This window comes from Silurus aristotelis (assembly GCF_946808225.1).
Source record: "Silurus aristotelis genome assembly, chromosome: 15".
Classification (NCBI taxonomy): Eukaryota; Metazoa; Chordata; class Actinopteri; order Siluriformes; family Siluridae; genus Silurus; species Silurus aristotelis.
The window spans coordinates 24,942,083-24,965,494 of NC_139588.1; the positions used below are offsets into that span (position 1 = coordinate 24,942,083).

The 23,412-nt window shown below is 40.8% G+C and overlaps 1 pseudogene across 1 annotated transcript; it reads right to left on the minus strand.

Annotated features, from left to right (window-relative positions):
• Positions 1-1,674: 1,674 nt before the first annotated feature.
• On the minus strand, positions 1,675-15,760 carry LOC310737882 (NLR family CARD domain-containing protein 3-like; annotated as a pseudogene). The gene is made up of 9 exons (XR_014538215.1): positions 15,602-15,760; positions 15,459-15,507; positions 15,047-15,251; positions 13,036-14,811; positions 9,835-10,011; positions 8,985-9,158; positions 7,670-7,843; positions 2,694-2,870; positions 1,675-2,425 (listed from the first exon to the last, which is right to left on the minus strand). The product of XR_014538215.1 is annotated as an NLR family CARD domain-containing protein 3-like (transcript).
• Between the last annotated feature and the right edge of the window lie 7,652 nt (positions 15,761-23,412).

A 23,412-nucleotide genomic window follows, 5' to 3' on the forward strand; every position in this document is an offset into this window, starting at 1 on the left:
CACCTGACACTTCTGCTCCATTCGATTATATTTTTGATCCTCTCTATATAAATGTATTTAATTGTACATTAATGTATTTTATGTCTGTATAAACCTGTTCATATCTTTTATCTTTATATACCTGTGCATTATCTGGATACACACTGGGAAGTATTTATGTATTTTCTCAGGTACTGTTGCATATCTCACATATTCATAATCAAGTTTTCATGTACATCTATAAAGGAAGGAGGAGGTAGAACAGTAGTTAAGGAAATGGACTCTGGATCTGCATGTCACAAGTTCAATTCCAAGCACCAGCGAGATGTTGCTGCTGGGCCTTTGAGCAAGGCCCTTAAACCTCAACTGCTCAGATATAAGTTACTCTGAATAAAGGTTTTTGCAAAATACCATAAATGTTTATAAATCTATTTATGTATTCATGAAGGAGCCAAAATAATGATTTTCAGATCAGTGCAAAATGTGGGGGAAAAGAAAATTGTAGTCAAAACGGAGATCAAATCTGCATCAGATCTGCAGGATCTCAGTGTAACACCACGGATTCTAATCAAGTGTGAGACATGAAACTGTCTGTTCTGAAATCCATGAAAATGAAAACTACAGACTGAACTCCAGCCTCATCTCCCAGATTAACCTTCACCTGAAATGACCTCTATGTACAGGAAGTAGTTTAAATGCACCCAGAGAGGAACAGAAATAATATTGTGTTTCTGTTGTTTACTTTTTATTTACAGATTTTTATTTCTACACTGAATTATAATCTGAAGGCTAAAAGTCGAGAGGTGAAAACCTGATGATGATCTGGTGGAGTTTTAGAGCTCATGTGTAATAAATATTCCAAATATTCTTAAATAACATTACAATATTTGTGATAATTAAATTGCATAAACTTTAACTGTTGAACTTCTACAGAAACTATAACAGCACTGCACAAATATCAAATCAGATCAAATTAGAATATTAAACACAAAGCTATGTAGCGACCAAACCGGAAGTGTTGTTTTCTATAAAGAGGAACGTCCTCCTGTCCTCCTACACTCAGTAGTGCATTTATTATGAAGTCACTGAATGGAATTGAGCGTCATTGTGTGAGCAGAGAAACACCGCTCGAGGATCAGTGCAGTTCCACCAGTCACCAGCAGGGGGTGTTTAATCTCACATGATACACACTGCACCCTCCTCACTCTGAGCACGATCTGAGCGCGTGCAGCAGTGAGCAGTGTGTAATATACTGTACACACACACACACTTTATAGTGAGTTTACATTCCCAGTGTCTGTGTGATTATGTGTGTTAGGGGGAACGGTTATATTTTTATAAACATGTTATAAGACGCTGTAATTTGCAGTAAAAGAAGAAAAATAAACTAAAAGGATCAGAATTGTGTTGATGTTACACTAATGAGCAGATTATGAATCATAAAATTGTTGATGTTGTAGAAACTGAAGTGTGGGACTTCTTCAGATAAAGAGTGTAATGTCAGGATGAAGCTTTATACATGTTTATCAAATATTTACAAACACTGAATATATACTTTTATTTACTCTTCACTCAATTGGTGTCGACGTTTCCATAGAAACAACATCAGTTTTACTGTAAGAGAAACTGATACAACAAAACTTCTCTCATGAAGATGTTTCAACCTGATGTTTGGTCAGAAACAAAAAACGACTATTTTTATGTTTCTTCATAATTTTATTTGATTTCCTTTATGATAACAGATAAATAAAGAGCTTCAGAAATAATGTGTAATAAAACAACATACACAAGAATACAATAACACACTGATAAAAATATAAGAACACATCAGGTGTTGACATTGTTTTTGCTACTGTTGTGTTTGATCTGGACTTTAAGAGTTCTATATTATACTCCATACACTGTAAAGAATTTATCATGTGATCATAATGTATTAAATCACCAGTAAATATAAAGTGCACACACACAACACTTTCTTCATAATAAAGAATTGAAACAGGTTCAGTTATTAAAGTTGGATGTTTATGTACAAGTTTATACAGTATTAAAAATACAGTGTTTATAGCTGAGCTCATTCAGTGTTTTTCTCTCGTAAATTAACACTCAAATGCAGATTGTGTTTATCTGAGACTCTGTGATGAAATTCAGCAGCTTCTCAGTTGTTTAGCTTTGGGTGATAGGTGCAGTCAGAGGAAATGATGTGATGAGGAGAGTTCACAGAGACGTGAGCTGAGATGTTCACAGTAAAGACTCAGCTACTTCTTTTAAAATACACTCAAAAAGGTGTTAGTTTTATACAACATGATATTAGTTTTGGGGTAAAACCACAGTGAAAGATTCAAACCAGAATCAGTGTTTTATAGAGAATGAAAAATGTACCTAAAAAATGATTGATTTCTTTGTCGAGCAGAAAAACATCATACATTATTCCGGTGTGGAGGAACAACTAGAAAAGAACAGAATAACACACAGTGTTAATCACAGTGGCTTAATCAGAGTTACACCAACAATATAATGAGCAGCACACACACACACACACACACACACACACACACACACACACACACACTGCAAAACTGTGTGTGAGTGTGTGTGTGTGTGTGTGTGTGTGTGTGTGTGTGTGTGTGTGTGTGTGCGTGTGTGCGTGTGTGCGCGTGTGCGCGTGTGCGAGTGTGTGTGTGTGTGTGTGTGTGTGTGTGTAAAGAGTAACTCACTATAGCTTCTTGAGGTTACAGTGTGGATCCTTCACCAGATCATTGAGCAGCTTCACCCCTGATTCTCTGGTTATATTTAGATTCAGATTCAGTTCTCTGAGTTGTGATGAGGAATTTACCCTCAGAGCTGAAGTCAGAGCAGAACATCCTTCATCTGTAATCCTGCAGTTAATCATCCTGCAAGATAGAAAACATGTCTTCTATTCAAAATACTGATAAAATCATTATATACATAACATTTACTCTCCATCTGTTCCTACTTACAAGAGAACAATATCTTTTGAGGAGTTTCAGTCAGGTTTCAGGCTCCATCATAGCACAGAAACTGCTCTAGTTAAAATCACTAATGACCTGTTTTTATCAAGGCTTCATCTCGCTGTTAGTTTTACTAGATCTTAGTGCTGCGTTCGACACTATAGATCATGATCTTCTCCTGGATCACTTACAAAATTACATCGGCATTCAGGGACAGGCATTAAGCTGGTTTAAATCCTACCTGTCCGATCGTTACTATTTCGTAGATTTAAATAGAGAGATATCCAGGTTAATGCTAGTAAATTATGGTGTGCCACAAGGTTCAGTTCTAGGACCCCTGCTTTTCACAATATACATGCTTCCCTTAGGAAATATGCTCCAGAACATCTGATCACATGCACATTATCAACTTGTGCTGTTAATATCATGAACAGCAGCTACGCTAATTCCTCTCCACTGCTTCTCTTTCTCTACCCACCCTGAGGCATCCTGAGGTTGCTCCAGCTCTAGTCACATCCCACCTCATGTAGATTATGGACATTTAAAGAAGAAGATGCCTTCAAACATTGTAAACCATCTAGAGACGTACTAGTGCCAATTGGATCCCACTTAATGTGGAGTTTATACATTGGACCTCCTTGAGTGTTTAAAGGCTCTGGCATGAAGAAGCTGGTGTTGGATCTGTGATGATCTCAAATATTAAGCTATTTTATGAGTTGCTCAGTAGCTCCTAGTTTTATAACCACAAATGACTCTAAAAGACTGTAGAAAGATCATCACTTATAATCTTATACTCCAGTACTCATGTTAGTTCTCACTCTCCAGTGTTCTGTACTGTTGAAAGATTTATGATCAAACTCTTGATGTCACCCAAATGAGGATGGGTTCCCCTTTTGAGTCTGGTTCCTCTCAAGGTTATTTCCTCATAACATCTAAGAGAGTTTTTCCTTGCCACAGTCGCCACGGCTGCTCATCAGGGATAAATGCACACCATTCACCTTGACTGTTGATTTTTTGTAAAGCTGCTTTAATACAATGTCTGTTGTGAAAAGTGCAATATAAATAAACATGACAAACTTAATTGTACACTTCGAGCACAATAGCGGTGGTGAATTCCCGGGGTAAATAAAAAAGGGGACAGAGTTCTTACACCATTGATGTAAACACATAGACCGCAGCTGGGAGTCTTACTGCACAGAGCTGCAACGCGGCTAGTGCATCCAGCTGAATTGCACTGTCCGATACTGTGCTGCTCAGCCACATTTCAGAGAACAAAAATACGCAGCAGTGTCTGTACTCAGGCCGTGTAGCTTGTTAGTCTGATGTAGTCCAATTTAATTTCCAGGGAGCAGACGTTTGCCAGCAGGAGAGATGGTAGATCAGGCTGGCGTGGCTTAGCTTTTAGCCTAGCAGTAGTCACCGCTCATTTTCCGTGCTTCGCTTCCTCACATAGCGCTTTCGAATTCCCCCTCCTTCGTCCATCTCCTGCAGGCGACGCCGTGGTCTGGGGGCCTGGTTCTCGGAGCATCCGTGGTTGCATAGCTTCTGCCACAGATCATCATTTGTTGTGTTGTTGGGGTTGTTCCTGAGTTCCTTTAGTGCAAGTTAGAGCAATAAAGGATGGAGATGGAAATGTGTTGACTAGTGAGGAGAGTGTGTTGAGAAGATGGAGGGAGTATTTTGAGCAGCTGATGAATGAGGAAACTGAGAGAGAGAAAGAAGGTTGGATGGTGTGGAGATAGTGAAGCCGAAAGTGGATAGAATTAGTAAGGAGGAAGTGAGAGCAGCGATTAAGAGGGTGAAGCATGGAAATTTTCAGGAAAGATTACAGTGAAGTTTTTAACCAGGTTGGGCAACAACATTTTGGAAGGTGAGAGGATGCCTGAGAAATAGAGGGGAATGAAAGTCAGTAGGAGTAAGACAGAGTACATGTGTGTGAATGAGAGGGAGCCCTTGGAGTGGCATTTTGGAGTGGTGCATTTGAAGGGAGAAGAGGTGGTGAAGGTGGAGGTGTTTAGGTACCTGGGATCAACAGTGCAAAGTCAAATAAAACCAAATCAAATTTTATTTGCCACGTACAAGTACATACAAAGTACAACATGCAGTGAAATTCTTTTTGCCACTGTGCTGCATTCAAGCATAAAAAGGAATGGAATTTAAAGGGAATATAAAGGGAAAGGAATAAGGTGTTATGAAAAAAGTAATGGGGAGTGAGTGTGTTAGAGAAGTGAAGAAAAGAGTGCAGGCAGGGTGGAGTGGGTGGAGTAGAGGGATTGCAGGAGTGATTTGTGATAGAAGAGTATCTGTGAGAGTGAAAGGGAAAGTTTATAGGACTGTGGTGAGACCTGAGATGTTGTATGGATTAGAGACAGTGGCATTGAGTAAAAGACAGGAGGTGGAGCTGGAGGTAGCAGAGCTGAAGATGTTGAGCTTTTTTTTTGGGAGTGATGATGATTGGACAGGATTAGAAATTAGTTTATTAGAGACAGCGCATATAGGACGTTTTTGGGCAAAGTGAGAGAGGCCCGACTGAGATGATTTGGCCATGTGCAGAGGAGAGACATGGGGTATATCGGTAGGAGAATGCTGAGGATGGAGCTACCAGGAAGCAGGAAAAGAGGAAGACCAATGTGGAGGTTTATGGATGTGGTTAAAGAAGACATGCAGGTGGATGGTTTGAAAGAGGCAGATGTAGAGGACAGAGTAGTATGGAGACTGGTGATCCACTGTGGCGACCCCTACTAGGAGCAGCCAAAAGAAGAATAAGTGTAGCATTGCATTAATGGGTTGATGAACTGTGGCTAGATTTGGCACAAATTTTGCATAATAATTAACCAGTCCCAGAAAGGATCGGAGTTGGTTAGCGTTAACAGGAGCTGGTGCCTCTTCGTCTGGGGACTTGTGAAGCCCTGATGCATCAATCACAAGTCCCAAACATTACAGTGAACTTTTGACATTGACAATGAACATTTCTCCAGCCGACTCAGCACAGCCTCCGTCTTTTCCTGTGACCAGGATATCGTCCAAAAAGCAATGAAAAAATGGTAGCCCATGGAATTGGAATATCGCTGGCGCAGACGTGGTGCCAAAGAGTAAATGGTAAATCTAAACATCCCTTTGTGGGTTGTGATGGTAAGGAATTTACGTGAATCTTTATGCACAGGAATCTGGGTAGGCAGATAGGTAGGCACGTGAAAAGACCAGGATTGCTAAATCTTTGTCCCAAGCCAGTGAAGCAAATAAATCTGTGATTCACAGTAATGGATAATATTCTGCACACAGAGCTGGGTTCACCATTATTTTGACATCACCAAAGATCCTGACATTAGCACCCTTTTTGATTACAGGCACAATAGAGGTTGCCCATTCACTGAATCACACAGGTGAAATGATTCCTTGTTTCAGCAAGCGAACAATTTCTTCTTCAAAATTGGGTCTCATGGCACACAGTACCACTCATGCTTGACAAAAATCTCGGTTGCGTTCCTGGCTTTGGATTTAAGGTAGCAGTATACCCATTAAATGTCCCTACATTTTCTTTGAATGTTTTGGCATACCTTTTTAGAACACTGTCCAATGTGCCCTCCTTAGCATAGTGTACTGCTCTTACAGTTTTGATCTCACGCCAGTCTAGACAAATTCTGCAAAGCAATTCTCGCCTCAACAGAGGAGCTGCATTTTCTCAAACAATATACAAGTTCAAACATATGCTTAGTCTGTTTAGCTTGACACACACTTTGATGACACCTTCAGTCACCACTAGCTTGTTCATCAGGGACAAACTAACATAAAAAACATATACATTTTTTATCACCACATTATCTTTGTAAAGCTGCTCTGAGACAATGTTCATTGTTAAAAGCGCAATACAAATAAAAATGAACTGAATTAAATTTAATTTAAAAAGCTTTGCCTGTATATGTCTTGAGAACAACGTTTAAAGGGGGTAGTTGAACATGGCTCAATTTATCTCTGTACAGTTCACTTGAGAAAATAGAGACCGCTGCACCAGTATTCACTTCCATCTCAATTAGCAGTCCCTCAATCTTTTTTGTACTTTTGTAACGGATGACAATGAATCAGTTTCCCTTTTCATTGTGCTCAGGGAATTGTGCAGTGTTGCTGTCACTTTGTGTAGTGTCAGTTCGGCATCCGTGTCAGAGTTTGTCTCTTCATCACTCTTTTCCATGTTAGCATCCACTTGATGAATTGGTCTTTTCTTTGTCTGTCCTTTTCTTTTTACTTTTACTGTCATTCTGGTTATTTTCCCTTCTGTCTTATTACATTTACACATTCCTGCAATGTGGCCTTTCTAACCACAATTGTGACACAGTTGGTCTTTGTAAAAACATTCATTTTGGATATGGTTAGACTTTCCACAACTGTAACATTTGTGCTTGGACTATTCCGATGACAGGGACATGGCATTTAATTTCAATAAATTGCTTAGGTTCTGTGATTCTCTACATACAGCCTCCATTGACATCGCTATGTCCACAGACTTTTAATATGTTAGTGTTGATTCAGTTAATAGTTTACTTTGTATTGACTCGATACTCAGACTACACAAGAATCTTGCATTCAAAGAACCGGAGACATGACTGCACAGCTGACATGAACGAACAGTGCCCTCTAATGGCCATCAGGTATTTTTGCATAATGATGTAATACCTGATGGCAATTAGAGGGCACTGTGTGGTGTGTGTGCATGTGGTGTGTACCTCAGTATCTCCAGTGTACAGTGTGGAGACTCCAGTCCAGCAGAGAGCAGCGTCACTCCTGAATCCTGCAGGTTATTGTCACTCAGGTTCAGTTCTCTCAGTCTGGAGGAGTTTGAGCTGAGAACTGAGGACAGAGTTTTACAGCTTTTCTCTGTCAGATTACACACACGCAGACTGGAAAGGAAATGTAGAGCATTTATGTTTTTTTGTTAAGTGCACAGCTAAATTAAAATCAATTCAACAATATCACATATGTTATAATTTTTATATATATATATATATTATTGGGCACACACACTCACACATAATAACACAATAACATGTAATCATGTCTCTGTATAATCTTTATTAATAAAGTGCTGATCTGACCTCAGTATCTCCAGTGTACAGTGTGGAGTCTCCAGTGTGTGTGTGTGTGTGTGTGTGTGTGTGTGTGTGTGTGTGTGTGTGTGTACCTCAGTATCTCCAGTGTACAGTGTGGAGTCTCCAGTGTGTGTGTGTGTGTGTGTGTGTGTGTGTGTGTGTGTGTGTGTGTGTGTGTGTGTACCTCAGTATCTCCAGTGTACAGTGTGGAGTCTCCAGTGTGTGTGTGTGTGTGTGTGTGTGTGTGTGTGTGTGTGTGTGTGTGTGTGTGTGTGCGTGGGTGTGTGTACCTCAGTATCTCCAGTGTACAGTGTGAAGTCTCCAGTGTGTGTGTGTGTGGGTGTGTGTGTGTGTGTGTGTGTGTGTGTGTGTGTGTGTGTGTGTGTGTGTGTGTGCGCGTGTGTGTGTGTGGGTGTGTGTACCTCAGTATCTCCAGTGTACAGTGTGGAGTCTCCAGTGTGTGTGTGTGTGTGTGTGTGTGTGTGTGTGTGTGTACCTCAGTATCTCCAGTGTACAGTGTGGAGTCTCCAGTGTGTGTGTGTGTGTGTGTGTGTGTGTGTGTGTGTGTGTGTGTGTGTGTGTGTGTGTGTGTGTACCTCAGTATCTCCAGTGTACAGTGTGGAGTCTCCAGTGTGTGTGTGTGTGTGTGTGTGTGTGTGTGTGTGTGTGTGTGTGTGTGTGTGTGTGTGTGTGTGTGTGTGTGTGGGTGTGTGTACCTCAGTATCTCCAGTGTGTGTGTGTGTGGGTGTGTGTACCTCAGTATCTCCAGTGTGTGTGTGTGTGTGTGTGTGTGTGTGTGTGTGTGTGTGTGTGTGTGTGTGTGTGTGTGTGTGTGTACCTCAGTATCTCCAGTGTACAGTGTGGAGTCTCCAGTGTGTGTGTGTGTGTGTGTGTGTGTGTGTGTGTGTGTGTGTGTGTGTGTGTGTGTGTGTGTGTGTGTGGGTGTGTGTACCTCAGTATCTCCAGTGTGCAGTGTGGAGTCTCCAGTCCAGCAGAGAGCAGCGTCACTCCTGAATCCTGCAGGTTATTGTTACTCAGGTTCAGTTCTCTCAGTCTGGAGGAGTTTGAGCTGAGAACTGAGGACAGAGTTCTACAGCTTTCCTCTGTCAGCTCACAATCACACAACCTGGATGAGAAAAGATAAAATATTCAATTGTTTTCCGCAGCTCTGGGAAAGTTCAACTGAGAAAGTCTAAAGGCATCATGTGCTTATGATGTGAGAGTTTAGTAAAATACTTTTATAGTAAAGAAAAGAATGTAAATTCAGATCTACTGTATATCACCAATGTGAAACATAAACAATGAAAAAGAGGAACTTTTAGTTCTGTCAGACTGAGTTTTCTAAAAAAAAGGACACATTTCTTTTACACCCACTAGAAACTAATCAGCTTCAGACTAAGCTAATAAGATTGTAAATATGTCAGGAAAGGTGTCTACTCACTGTTGTTTCTTTAAAATTAATTAATTAAATTCATTTATTAGTTTCATTAATTGAAACTCAAGGAATCACACATAAAACCATGAATTCTACCATCTCTCATGCCCTTTGATAAATTTATTTAATTTCTAAACTCTATCTAAATGAGTCCATAACTGTTGCTGAGAATGGTCTGGCACAACCAATGAGCAAAAATGGTCCATTGTGTTGAGCATTTGGCAACTTCTCTTTGTGAGTATAAGGAAAATCTGAATTTTGGCTTAACATTACTAAACGTTTAATAAATAAAACACAATGCGTTTGTGTTTTTGTGTTTGTTTATGTGTGTTATAGAGATAAAGAATGAAAGAGAGAGAGATCTTACTTCAGTGTCTCTAGTTTACATTGTGGAGACTCCAGTCCAGCAGAGATCAGCGTCACTCCTGAATCCAGCAAGTGATAATTGTTACTCAGGTCCAGTTCTCTCAGTCTGGAGGAGTTTGAGCTGAGAACTGAGGACAAAGTTTTACAGCTTTCCTCTGTCAGTTTACACAGATGCAGACTGAAAGAGAAAACATGAAATATCAGAATACTGATCTCAAACACACAAACATAATCCACTTCCTCTTTCAGCAAAATAAATCTTGCAAATTAACTTCTGTGAGAAATGGAATTACTCAGACACTCGGATCTGATAGAGCTTCCCCTCCAAATGCCTCATTCTGATAGACGTGCTTTCTATTTTCTATCTCAGTGGTGAAAGGGCAGGGCGTTCTTGATGTGCACTCTAGAAGTCAAAATGCAATGCAGGGCTGAAGGTGATTCCCTAGGGAGCTGGCTGCACACATTCGGCACAGATTCTCTGCACATTCTGTGCTTGATCTGTGCATTTTGCGCCACGCACATGCTGCTTGCATTTCTATGTAAACGCTTCACTCTCGGAGAGCACTCCTCGAGGGGGTGCTCTCACTCCCACACCTACGTCACAACCTCTGTGTCAGGGTTGATGCCCCGGGCTGAAGTATACGCTGGCCAGCTATCTCCCAATGGGAGGTGCAGAAACGAAGCATCGCGACAAGCTCTTCCCTCTTTAAGGGGATCTGGCATGGCGCTCGGGTCGGAAGCCCCATGAGTTGACAGAGCTAAGGACTGTCATCTTCAAAAAGAGGGCTTTGTCCAAAACGTCCTGACAGGACATTCTAAGGGGTGGCTGGAGGTCGTGTAGCAGCGCTTTTCTCTGTGTCCGTCCCACGCCAGCCCCCTCAGGGACCTGGTTCGTTAACCCTGCCACAAAATGTGCTTCAGTGCATGGCTAGTTCCAGCAAGCTCCCTTCTCGGTTTCCACCCGGGCATCGTTGCGGACCAGGAGGACTCGCTGCCTCTCTCAAGGCCACTAGAGCTGCACCAGGGCATAGCCCCGGCTCTAGGTTTCTAGGTGTACCAAAGGTCAGTCATGAGAGACTGATAAGGTAGCCTTAAGAGACTACCTGGTAGCCTGGCAGAGAGCCACCTATCTCAGGGTCATATGGGATTCAACCACTATGCACAGTTTCAGAAACTGTTAGGGCTCATGGCAGCTGCATCCAGTGTTATTGTACTTTGCCTTCTGTACATGAGACCCCCCAGTGGTGGCTCAGGACCCATGGGGACCCAGGGGAAGCTCCTCTCCATGGGAGCAGCTTACATCCCAGGCCAGTTAAACGAAGCAGCAGACACCTTGTCGAGTTGAGGGTTGAGACCCAGGGAACGGCAGCTCCATCCTCATGTGGTGGAGCAGATTTTTAGAGAAATTCAAGCCCAGGTGGGTCTGTTCGCATCTCGGGCCTGTTCGCCTGTATGCCTTTCCCCCCATCGTGCTGCTTCTGGGAGTTCTAGAGAGAGTTCGCTGGGAAGGAGTCTGTCTCCTCCTGGTGGCTCTAAGGTGGCTGGGCAAACCACAGTTCACCCCCCTGGTAGCCCTCTTTGAGCACCCTCCCTGGGAGATTTTTTCAAAGGGTTGGCTCTGTCCACCCTAAAAGTCTACACATCCGCCATTTCGGCATATCATGCCCGGTGGCGGGGCAGTCTCTAGGCAGAAACCCTCTTATTATGTGTTTTCTTCATAACACCTGGAGGCTGAGGCCCTTGGTGTGACCTAAAGTGCTTGGGTAGGACCCGGCCATTGTGTTGAAGGCTCTGTCTGAGCCCCCATTTGAGCCGCTTAAGACAGCATTCCTATTCCTACAGGCATTCTACCCCCCTCCGTTTCAGACCCCAGACCAGGAGAAACTGACCGGCTGTGCCCGGTGCAAGCACTGAACTTACATCCACAGGACGGGTACCTGGAGGAAGTATAACCAACTGCTCGTCTGCTACGGCCCTCCAAGGAGAGGCCTTCCTCCAAAAGCAGACCTTGAGCAGATGGGATCATTGATGCCATTGCATCCTCTTATGAGTCCTCTTCCCGCTCCATTCGTGGTCAGTGCACACTCAACCCAGAGTGTGGCAGCCTCTAAGGCTTGGGGCTCCCGAGTACCCCTCTAAGACATCTGCAACGCTGCAGGCTGGTCCACACCGCTGACCTTTGTCCAGTTCTACAACCTGGACCTCAGTGGCACTCCTGGCCCATCTGTTCTTTGACCTAGCTGTGCCCATACACAGTAGTCAGGGACTAGTCAGTCTGGCCTGATTGGACATTCGTTTTCAAAGCGTTGCAACACAGCTCGAGTGTCCTGAAAGGGAAGGTGTCTAGTTTATGTATGTAACCCTAGTTCCCTGAGGGAATGAGGCGCTGCATCTCTATGCCACACTGCCAGTGTCCCTGTAGCACTTCCATCCCTTTTACAAAATCTGGCACCGGCTTCACTTTATGTGCATTTTATCCTTCCTGTTCGTGACGTCAGTCTGCCGGTGACAGCCTTCATCCAATTTTGACAGATTACACACATTATTTCAGCGCTTGGACAACACAGGTGCATTCCCAGAGCGTTGCAATGCAGTGTCTCGTTCCTCGCTCTGCCTCTTTAGGTACCTGGTTTGGATTTTGGTTTTATGTTTTTGCTCTGCCTATATTGCTCTGTTTGCCATGCCCCTTGATTGTATTGGCTGTCCTGCTTTGCTCTGGCTGCTGGCTCGTGTATTTTAGGATTCTCTGAATCTTTGGATGATATTACGCACTGTAGATGATGATACCTTCAAACTCTTTGCAATTTTTCTATGAGAAAATCCTTTCTGTTATTGCTCCACTATTTTTTGCCGCAGCATTGGGGGGAATTGGTGATCCTCTGCCCATCTTGACTTCTGAGAGACACTGCCACACTGAGAGGATCTTTTTATACCCAATCATGTTGCCAATTGACCTAATAAGTTGCATATTGGTCCCCCAGCTGTTCCTTATGTCCCATGGTTAATAAATGGGGTGCTCACTTTTTCTGTGGTCAGCTTGTGGCATGCATATACATATGACTTGCTCTAGGTGCCTCTGTGTTAGTTCTCAAACTTGATTCAAAAACCTATTTATGTCTGGCTTCAATGCTAAAAGGGAAAAAATTCACGAACAAACAAAAGAAAACATACAAATTAGTAGATTTATATATAAAATACTCACTCGGCTTTTCTGGAGGCTTTGACCACCGGCAGCAACTTTAAAAAACATTCATCTGACGGATCATATTTTCTCAATTCAAACACATCCAGCTTCTGTTCTGAATTTAGTAACACAAACACCAGAGCAGACCACTGAGCAGGAGAGAGTCTGGTTCCACTGAGACTACAGTAATATTCTCTGTTTAGGTACTGCTGAACTTCCTGCTCTAGAGAATGATTATTCAGTTCATTTAGACAGTGGAACAGATTGATGGATTTCTCTGGATATGGATTCTCTCTGATCTTCTCTTTGATGTACTCGACTGTTTCCTGTTTGCTGCGAGAGCTACTTCCTGTCTGTGGCATTAAACCTCGTAAGAGAGTCTGATTCGACTCCAGGGAGAGACCCAGAAGGAAGCGGAGAAACAGGTCCAGGTGTCCATTCTCACTCTGTAAGGCCTTTTCCACTGCACTCCTGAGGAACTCAGACATGTTTGATTTGATAAAAAGTTCAGACAGATCAGTGGTTTGTTGTTTTGTTAGATTTCTAGTGATAAAGGAGTAAAACGTGTAAAAAGCAGCCAGAAACTCCTGAACACTCAGATGTACAAAGCTGAAAATCTTCTCCAGGTGAAGCCCAAATTCCTCTCTGAAGATCTGAGTACACACTCCTGAGTACACTGAAGCTTCTCTGACATCAATGCCACACTCTTTCAGGTCTTCCTCATAGAAGATCAGGTTTCCTTTCTCCAGCTGGTGGAAAGCCAGTTTTCCCAATGCCAGGATGCTCTCTCTGGTCTGCTGAGGATCAGCATCACATTTCTGATGGTACTTTTGGCCCTTGTGTTTGATCTGAAAGATCAGAAAGTGTGTGAACATTTGAGTCAGAGTCTTGGGGATCTCTCCACTTTCTGCTTCACCCAACATTCTCTCTAGAACAGTGGCTGAGATCCAGCAGAAGACTGGGATGTGGCACATGATGTGGAGGCTTCTTGAAGACTTCATGTGTGTGATTATTTTATTAAACAGGCTCTGATCACTGATCTTCTTCCTGAAGTACTCCTCTTTCTGAGGATCACTGAACCCTCGTATCTCTGTTACCTGGTCTACACACTCAGGAGGGATCTGATTGGCTGCTGCTGGACGAGAGGTGATCCAGAGTTGTGCAGAGGAAAGCAGATTCCCCTTGATAAGGTTCGTCAGCAGCACATCCACTGAGGCTGATTCTGTTACATCACTCAGTATCTCATTGTTGTAGAAATTTAGAGGAAGTCGACACTCATCCAGACCATCAAAGATCAACACCACTTTGTAGGAGTCACAGTCTATTAATTCTAGTTTTCTTATTTCTGGAAAAATTGATGAAGAAGATCCATCAGACTGAGATGTTTCTGCTTCATCAGATTCAGCTCTCTAAAGGAAAGTGGAAACATGAAGGTGATGTTCTGATTTGCTTTTCCTTCAGCCCAGTCCAGAATGAACTTCTGCACAGAGACTGTTTTTCCAATTCCAGCAACTCCTTTAGTCAGCACACTTCTGATGGACTTGTCTTTAAAAAAATTGTTACATTTGATGGGTGTCTCCTGTGTGGCTGGTCTCCTGGACAGTGTCTCAATCTGTCTCACCTCATGTTCTTTATTAACGTCTCCACTCCAACCCTCTGTGATGTAGAGCTCTGTGTAGATCTCATTCAGAAGTGCTAAACTTCCATGTTGTGAGATTCCTTCATTAACTCTTTTAAACTTCTCTCTCAGGCTGGATTTAAATGTTTGCTCAACTGCAATGACTGGATACAGCTCTAATAATGAAAAAAAAAAGAAAATATTTATGTAAAATATTTATTTTCCAAAAGGTCATTTTATCAGTTTCCACCAAAATAAATGATCAGAATTGCTGTTATAGAAAACTCAATACAATAGATAAACTCAATAAACACAATAATCAACACCTTCTGAACAATAATAAATCCAGAGTTCAGCATCAGAGTGGTGTAAGTGTGGGTCAGTGTTAGATTGATAATCCAGAATTCTTACTTTCGTGCAGTGTGTCAGCGAGATCTGTGTGGTTCATGTTCTTCAGGACGTGCAGTGTGATCTTCAGCGCTCCCTCTCTGACACTGTGAAGATCCTCCTCATCCTCCATCTCCCCCTCAGTGCATGCTGGGTAATCTGGACTCAGAAGTTTCTTAAACCTCTTCAGCTCAATTTTTAACAATGTAAAGACTTTCTTTTCCACATCCTGGACAGAAACACAATAACAGATCAAATTATCAGTAGTAATAAAAATGTCTCTTAACATTGAATTTGGTTGTTATAAATTATTATATAAACCTCTAAACCTCTCGTAATATATATATATATATATATATATATATATATATATATATATATATATATATATATATATATATATATATATATATATATATATATATATAAGACACACCTTGAATATGGACTCTACTTGATTTCTGTAGAATTTCTTCTTTTGTGTTCTGTGAATAAATAAAGCACATCTCAGATCAGATCATCTCACTGCCAGTCTGAGAGATGCAGCACTGCCATATAAAAACATCTCACTATACACACCTAATATCGGTAGGACCTTTGCGATCACTAAAGAAAAGTGGATGATCCATTGAATTGTCGGTCTTCATGGACACACAGCTGGGTTCTGGTGGGTCTGAATTCTTTCTCTTCATCATTTTGGAACTAAAAAATAATTAAATCCAAAAAGTTAACAGAAGCCACATAACAGAATATACTGCTACATACACAACACAGAGCTACACACAGAATATACTGCTACATACACAACACAGAGCTACACACAGAATATACTGCTACATACACAACACAGAGCTACACACAGAATATAGAGCTACATACACAACACAGAGCTACACACAGAATATAGAGCTACATACACAACACAGAGCTACACACAGAATATAGAGCTACATACACAACACAGAGCTACACACAGAATATACTGCTACATACACAACACAGAGCTACACACAGAATATAGAGCTACATACACAACACAGAGCTACACACAGAATATACTGCTACATACACAACACAGAGCTACACACAGAATATAGAGCTACATACACAACACAGAGCTACATACACAACACAGAGCTACATAACAGAATATAAAGCTACATACACAACACAGAGCTACACACAGAATATAGAGCTACATACACAACACAGAGCTACACACAGAATATAGAGCTACATACACAACACAGAGCTACATACACAACACAGAGCTACATAACAGAATATAAAGCTACATACACAACACTGAGCTACATACACAACACAGAGCTACATACACAACACAGAGCTACATACACAACACAGAGCTACATAACAGAATATAAAGCTACATACACAACACTGAGCTACATACACAACACAGAGCTACATACAGAATATAGAGCTACATACACAACACAGAGCTACATAACAGAATATAGAGCTACATACACAACACTGAGCTACATACACAACACAGAGCTACATACAGAATATAGAGCTACATACACAACACAGAGCTACATACACAACACAGAGCTACATACAGAATATAGAGCTACATACACAACACAGAGCTACATACACAACACAGAGCTACATAACAGAATATAAAGCTACATACACAACACTGAGCTACATACACAACACAGAGCTACATAACAGAATATAAAGCTACATACACAACACTGAGCTACATACACAACACAGAGCTACCTACACAACACAGAGCTACATACACAACACAGAGCTACATAACAGAATATAAAGCTACCTACACAACACTGAGCTACATACACAACACAGAGCTACATACAGAATATAGAGCTACATACACAACACAGAGCTACATAACAGAATATAAAGCTACATACACAACACTGAGCTACATACAGAATACAGAGCTACATACACAACACAGAGCTACATACAGAACACAGAGCTACATACACAACACAGAGCTACATAACAGAATATAAAGCTACCTACACAACACTGAGCTACATACACAACACAGAGCTACATACAGAATATAGAGCTACATACACAACACAGAGCTACATACACAACACAGAGCTACATAACAGAATATAAAGCTACATACACAACACTGAGCTACATACAGAATACAGAGCTACATACACAACACAGAGCTACATACAGAACACAGAGCTACATACAGAATATAGAGCTACATACACAACACAGAGCTACATACACAACACAGAGCTACATAACAGAATATAAAGCTACATACACAACACTGAGCTACATACAGAATACAGAGCTACATACACAACACAGAGCTACATACACAACACAGAGCTACATACACAACACAGAGCTACATACAGAACACAGAGCTACATAACAGAATATAAAGCTACATACACAACACTGAGCTACATACAGAATATAGAGCTACATACACAACACAGAGCTACATACACAACACAGAGCTACATACACAACACAGAGCTACATAACAGAATATAAAGCTACATACACAACACAGAGCTACATACACAACACAGAGCTACATACAGAATATAGAGCTACATACACAACACAGAGCTACATAACAGAATATAAAGCTACATACACAACACAGAGCTACATACACAACACAGAGCTACATACAGAATATAGAGCTACAAACAGAACACAGAGCTACATAACAGAACCTACGGCTAGATACACAAAACAGAACCTCATAGATCACAGAGCTACTGTACATAACATAATATAGAGCTACATACACAACACAGAGCCACATAATAGAACATAGAGCTACATACAGAAAACAGAGCTACATACAAAACACAGTAAGTGTCCTCGCCACATAAAGTGCATCGTGTGCAACTAAGTGCAAACAGTGCAGACAAAAGACAGTGTAGAACAAATACACAAAAAAACATAATAGCACCTTCAGTAAACCTGTTATTCAGTACAATGTGCAATAATAGAACTGTAAACAAGAGGGTACTTGTAAACATAAACAGCATGTAAACAGTATAATATGAATATAAAATCATTTGGATCGTGCTAAAGACATGATGTGTAAATGAGTATTGAGTGTGTGTTTGAGTTTCAGTAACACAGTTGATTGAGTGTGTGAGTTTCAGTTCCAGTTCAGTTCTGTGTGTTTAGGAGTCTGATTGCTTCAGTCTGGTTCCTCTCAAGGTTTCTTCCTTATGCCATATCAGGGAGTTTTTCCTTGCCACAGTCGCTCATCAGGGACAAACTTACTTACAAAGAACATATTTACGTTTAATCACCACATTATCTGTGTAAAGATGCTTTGAGACAATGTTCATTGCTAAAAGCGCAATACAAATAAACATGAATTGAATTGAATTGAAAAAAATCTGTATGTGAGGCCCAAATGCTTCAGAACCTCTTTGCTGTTGGTAAGAAAGTGGAGTGTGTGAGGTGCGTGTATGAAGAGTGTGTGTGAGGGGTGTGAACAGCAGTGGGCTGAGCACACAGCCCTGAGGGGTCCCAGTGCTCAGTGTGGTAGTGCTGGAGATGCTGTTTCCAGAGGTGGGAAGTAACGAAGTACAAATACTTCGTTACTGTACTTAAGTAGATTTTTCTGGTATCAACTTTTTACTTTTACTCATTAAATTTTTACACAAATATCTGTACTTTTTACTTCTTACGTTTTTAAAACCGGATCGTTACTTTAGTTTTAATTCATTGATTTGGTGAAATATAATTTTTTTTCTTTTCACTGCGCGCCGATTTCTGCCGAACAACCGATTTCCTGTCTTTTTCAATCCGCTGGTGTATAAAGTCCTGACCCTCACTCTTTACAAAGATAAGAATCAGCAGGCAGAAGGCAGTAAGAAGTCTGGGGTTAACGTGGATGAGACAGAGGGAGTCAGTGATGAGAACATGACTGAGAACAGACACATTCATGATCATCATCTTTTCTCTGCTTGTGTTCTATATGTGGTCTGGACACAAAATGTTTATATATATATATAAGGCTGTCAAAATTCTAATTATTTTAAACGCCACTAAATGTTAATAACGCTATCAATTCAGCGCGCATTTCTGTTTTTACCATTTTTTTAAAAGTATTTAAAAGAGGCAAAATTAAAACCTCCAGCAAAACACAAAATACATTTATCCACGACGTCCTTTCTTTACTTAGATATAAAATAAATAAATAAACTCCATTAAAAAATATTTTTAATCAGTAAACTTTGTTTTATTTATGCGCCAAGTCTCAAATCAAACACCAAATCCGCCATGTTTTACACAATTTACCCTCTGGGTGGCGTTTTGTGGGTTTTTCCCTCATAATGGCGAAAGAAACTTAAATGATTGTCTTTATTGATCGTACAGATAAAAACAATACATCATTCAAATCTGTAAAATGTCTATGATTATATATGAAAGCTTCTTGACTTGAAGAGGTGCAGTTTCTCCGGGATCAATTTATTAACTGTCCGTGTGGAAACATAGAAAACTCTCTTAATGATGTCCACACGTCTCTGCACTGTTATAGCCTTTATATTTAATTACTGTACATATGCTTACATACATATCACATGCTGTACAAATGCTACATGTTTATCTGCACTATTTGCACGATTGCTTTTTTTTGCACTTCTGGTGGATGCCAAACTGCATTTCGTTGCTGTGTACCTGTGCTATGCAATGACAATAAAGTTCTATCTATCTATCTATCTATCTATCTATCTATCTATCTATCTATCTATCTATCTATCTATCTATCTATCTATCTATCTATCTATCTATCTATCTATCAAATATTAATATGATCTGAGGTCCAGTTAACAGCTAAAACAGGTAGAAGTAATAACTACTTTTTTACTTAAGTACATGTCAGAGCCAAGACTTCTTTACTTTCACTTAAGTAAAAAGGTATAATCAGTATTTCAACTTTTACCCGAGTATTTACATGAGTATCTGTACTTCTACTTAATTAATAAATGTGTATACTTTTGCCACCTCTGGCTGTTTCCGATCCGTACTGACTGAGGTCTCCCAGTCAGGAAGTCTAGGATCCAGTTGCAGAGGGAGGTGTTCAGGCCCAGTAGGCTCAACTTCTCGATCAGGTGCCGAAGGATGATTGTATTGAATGCTGAACTGAAGTCTATGAACAGCGTTCGTACATATGTGTCCTTAGTGTCCAGGTGGGTGAGGGCTAGACGGAGGGACATTGAGATGGCAGGTGAAGTTGTCCTGTAGATCGCCTGGATGCCCTGCCAAGTGCGCCGGGTGTCTCCGCTGTCCTGGACGTGGCCCCGTATTCTCTTGGTGGCTTCGCCTCTCTGATGAAATGGGACAGTTTGGCCCCTGCTGTTTTCAAGAAAGTCTTGTCCCCTGCTCTAAAGGAGGAGTGTCTCTTTTTTTCAGCAGCGCACATACTTTTGCAAAGGGGACTGCGGGCCTGGTCTTTGAAGCTGAGGTCGCAGCAAGCTGAGGTTGTGAAGGTTATTGAGTACATCATCATGCAGATTGGTTGTTGCATGATTTCTGTACCATAACAGCATCTAGCAGTCACATACATGAAAACAGCTGTCTTTGATGTCCATGTACTTTTGAGCTAAAGATGCAAAAAGCACCATTTTGGATTCGCGAGGTGGCTGCATCTACACTGGTACACTAGATTACAAAATTAAGATAAATTAGACATTACCTCTGTTAGTGTTAAGATGGTTCTCACACCAGTTCACACACATTCCTTTGTCTGTTCAGTGTCTATAGAATATTTATAATATTAGTACGTAAGGTATACAGAAAGTATCTTGGCTCACACATCTCTGGCTAGAATATCTTCTTATCCAAACAGGAAACAGCTTTAGGTCGGACTTTCTTTCCAAAGTGTATATATATTTGTCTGTTGCCTGCAATAAACCGAAATAGAACATTGCTCCATGCTGTGTGTTGTGTGATTCTTCCCTGATATCAAAAAAGGCACCACAAGCATCGTAGATCGTATGGAAAACCTCTCCAAGAATTAGGTTTTGTTTGGGCATGATGAAAAGTCTAACAACCTCTTAAAAAAGATAATAAGCGAGTTGGAGAAACGGGTTTGGGCAACAAATGCGGCCAACAAGCCTAGGCCTCTGCTGCTGTGTTTTCACACATTTGGGGAGAAAAAAAGGTTGATGGATGCGGTATGTCGTGCTAGTCAAGGAGATGACACTGTAATCTACAACGAATCCAAGCTTTTGCTCTATAATGACTTCTCTGCTTTGGTGATTAAGAAACGTAAGCCTTATGATGTGACATGGCTGCTTTGTGGGTGCAACATATCATACGCATGCTCCTCCCGGATACTCTCCAGGTGACTCAGGGAGGTTCCAAGAGGACGTTTTACACACCGCACAGGCACGCAATTATCTAACGTCTCTGTCAGAGACACAATTCTGTGGGACAGAGCACAGGTTCATTCATGATGTACCTTCTGTAATCTGCAAAATATGTTCCTTCTAAAAACGTATACTTCCCTACAGAGCGGCACAGCCGCTCGATGTTTGAATGATATAAAGAACTTTTATACACTGAAGACATTGAAGAGATGGTTTTGAGTTCTTTACAGCCGTCTTAGCCTAGGCAGTGCCAGTTGGGTTTTTTTCTTACAGTCTGTAAGGTTAAGTTTGGTGAAAAGTCCCTCGCTATGTTCTTGTTCTTGTTTTATACTTGTTTAGTTATGCTTTCTTCTTTTATCTCAGTACATAATTTTTTTTTTCCTTTTTTGAATTTGATCTACCTGGGTATCAAACAACATGGGTTATAGCGGCAGATCATCCTGTCACCATAATTACTGCTTTTCTCCAGGAAACTCACCTGGAGGATAAGGACAATGTTAAATTGCAAAGAGACGGGGTAGGGCATGCTTTTGCTACGTCATACTTTACATTCAGCAGGGCTGTGGCCATACTGGTTAGTATTAAGCTTATTTTTAGACCTCTGAGCTGTGTAAAGGATTAAGAGGTTCTTTATGTGATTATAAACGGTGTCCTTTGGGGCAATGCTGTTACATTTATGAATATTTATTGCCCCCCTGTTTGTTACCCTGATTTCCTTTCTAAGGAATTTGCAGAATTTACTGAATTGGCCTTTGTGGGAGGAGATTTCAATTGTCATCTCAATCCTTCTTTTGATAGACTTCTACTTCCCCACTTTCAAAACATGCCATTTTTTCATTCTGATGCTGTACTATAGGTAATATAATAATATATCCAATCACGCCACTGTATATCTGGATTACTGGCTTTCTGAAGATAGGGTTCTGTCACAATGCTGGAGATTCCACCTCCCCCACTTTCTGAAAGATGACTATTTCTTATCATACGTCAGAATTTAAGGCGTTTTATTTAATGAACTTACCCTCTACTAATAGTCCCTCTACTCTGTGGGAGACATGTAAAGCCCACTCCTGAGGTTTAATTATGTTCTTTGTGGCATTTAAGAATTAAAAGAATGAACAACTAAGTTCCGATTCTCTCAGGGAATTGATGGCTATACACGCTGCTTTGAACACTCTGCTAAGCCTCACAACATTCTCAAAAATTTGCTAAGCAGAAATGATATTGCAAAAAATGCCCAAAAAGTGGGCTGACTCACAGAATATTGCTTTAATTATATATTCTAATGGCAGAAAGCTATTTGAGACTTCATCCATTAATAAAGAATCTTCCTTGTTTTATTCTAATTTATAAAAATCTGAGCAGCTAAATAATGCCCCAAATCTTATGCATGCCTAGGGCCACATAGGCTTAGAAATTACAGTTAAATGCCTTTATTTCTAGAGAGGAAGCACTACATGCCTTAACATCCATGCCCTCAGGGAAGGCCCCAAGGTCAGATGGATTAGGGTACAAGTTTTATAAAACCTTTAGTGACATTCTTCTAGATCCTTTGTTGGCTATGTGTCAGGAATTCACTTTCCCACTGGTTCATGCTCCCGGTTCTGATCATAAGGACTATCACCACTCCCCGGACTACGCTCGATGTGTGGATCATACCCGCATTACGGTTTGTACGCTTGTGTTTGTGTGTTGAAAGGCTGATTAAAGATGGTCACTGTCCTGACACTATGTTTAACCATTCTTCTGAAACCAGTATTGTGCTTTAATCACTTAGAGAAGCAAATATAAAAGGGAAATGTACTGAATACTGTGCCTCCTATAGGCCAATAGCCCTACTAAACTCTGACCAAAAAGTTTATTTCTAAAATATTGCCCATGCGTTTAGAATAAGTGCTCCTTCTATTTTTGGAGAGGATCATACCGGTTTTGTAAAAGGCCAGAACTCCTCTGAGAATGTGAGAAGACTACTTAATATTGTTCAACTTTCCCAGAAAAATT